This window comes from Cynara cardunculus, assembly GCF_001531365.2.
Source record: "Cynara cardunculus var. scolymus isolate 2C chromosome LG 4, CcrdV1, whole genome shotgun sequence".
Taxonomy (NCBI): domain Eukaryota; kingdom Viridiplantae; phylum Streptophyta; class Magnoliopsida; order Asterales; family Asteraceae; genus Cynara; species Cynara cardunculus.
In genome coordinates this window covers 9,167,640-9,170,052 of record NC_037531.1, presented here as the reverse complement: position 1 = coordinate 9,170,052, position 2,413 = coordinate 9,167,640, and positions in this window count along the sequence as shown.

Here is a 2,413-nt window from a genome sequence, read left to right as displayed (position 1 = left end):
TATTTATAAAAATGATATATGTGTTTCAAATATAAAAATTATGTATTAATTCGAATAAATATAATATGAAAATCATGTATGAATGCTTATAGAGATAGTATAATGTATGAATATTTATAACCAACATCATTTGTAAAACAAAATCTTACATGTCATATGAAGGACAATCTAGTCATTTTAACATTTTCTCATGTATTATTCAGATAACTTGCTCAGTCTTGTCCTAGTCGTACCAAATGTAAGACAACGAGTTCAATCCAAAATAGTCACCTCCGCATACCATATTCACGGGTGTTTGGAAAGAGCTTAATAGGCTTAATGAGACTTGTAGCTTATTCGATAAGCCAAACCTCAATGTTTATTTGTGCCTTCTTTGTTGACTAAGATATGGGCTTCTTAGCTCAACCCGAAGACACTAACTTAATCCACATAGCCACTCCATTTCCATTTCTATATATGGTTGTACAAAAGATCCACAGCCCGTTGAACTCGCCCAATCCAACCCGCAAACAACCCAATTAAGCCAAACCTGCCAATTAGTAGGTTTGAAATTGGGTTTGACCTAACTCAGCCCAACCCAACCCGCCAATTAGTAGGTTTGAAATTGGGTTCAACCTAACTCGGCCCAACCCAACCTGCCAACCCTACGCAAATATATACAATTTGATAAAATTCTTTTACATTTATATACAATATAAAATCTTATTTACATTTACCTAGTTTGAGCCTCATTCTCGTTTTTTGATAATTTTTGGAGCACAATCATCTTCATTCCTATTCCTAGTTTTCCTATTTATTTGTTGCAATCTATCGTAAATTTAATAGCAGATTAGCAACAAATTAATTGGACTAAGGGGCTGTTTGGTTGGCTTTTCATCAAGTTATGTATGGATAAAGCTAACTATGTTGATTAATCAGTTTGTATAGCTAGATTAGAAGGGGTTTTGTTTGAGAGGCCTTTTTATAGATGAAATGAGCATGTTTTTTAATTGGGAGGGCAGGTTTGGAAAAACTAGGGTTTCTGCATAAAGCTCTCCCCTACAAGCTTACGAATAAGCCACTTTCTATATCATTAAGCCACTACCAAACATTCATGTATAGCTGATTAAATAAGTTAGTGACATTCATTAAGCTCGTCATATTGTTAACAAATAGGCTCTAAGTTATGCATAAAAATTGTGAAACTAAGCAATATATAATTATATATATGTACATATATCTCTTGGTTGGGTGAAAGCAACAAGCATGAGTGTTGGTATGTAAACAATATTTCATCTTTTTCAAAGCACAATTTGTTCAATCGTTGTGTGTACTTATGTATCAATAATTCAATGTTACCTATATTTTATATGTACAGAATTAAATCGAAGATAGACAAAACTCCAAAGTCACCAAAAATTTGAAGACACATACTTATTCATAAGAATTATGGCAACTCGCCAACCCAACCTGCAATGGTTGGGTTGGGTTGGGTTATACTTTGTAACAAATTGGGTTGGGTTGGAATTTTTTCCAACAACAGTAATTAGTAATTAGATTGGGTTGTTTAAATGCATCAAACAGCCCAATCTAACCCATGTACAGCCCTATCTTTACCCTACTTGAAATAAAATACATTTTCCATCCCCAATGTCTATGCCTCCTTATTGCCGACCTCCCTACCGGTTCACTTCCGCCCTACAACAATCCTCCCTGTTGCCTCGCCTCCTGTGCTCCTTCCTCCACTGTCATCCATCCTCCATGGCTCCTCCTTGTTGCCTCGCCTCACAGATCAAGTAATGGATGAAAATAGTATTCAGAGGATGATGCAAAAAACAAGTTGAAATCACAATAAACCCCTCGTTTTTGATAGAAAACGAAGATGGATCGAGTGATATTTTTGTGGTTATACATTGGTCGGGTTGGGATTTGATCTATTGTGAGATTTTTAGGCTTCTAAAGTGGTCAGATTGAAATTTGGTTTATGAAACTTTGAGGGTTCTAAATGGTTGGATGATGCATAACATAATAAGCAATGAGGTAGAAATTAAAGGAAAAAAAGCTCCCTCAATCAAGCTGGTAAAATTTGGTGTTTCCTTTGTTGTTTATAGAATTTTTATGACATTTATATGTTTCCTTCTTTGTTTATTGCTTCCTTCTTTGTTGTTTTTTATTGTATAATGGGCTTTAATCAAGTTTGCAAATTATTAGTAGCCAATAATTTAGTTGTTTTATGATGCGCTACTATTTCACAATTTCGTTGACAGTTTGTTGTTACATTGAATAAACTACGGATTTGGTAAAAAACTTTCGTTTTCTCTTTCCTTTTTCCTTTTTCTTAAGAACATTGTAATTTACGCATCAAATGCATTTGTCTGCTTCTTGCTAGAGACGGGTCTTTCTCCTTTTAAAACAATGCACCTATGTATTATAT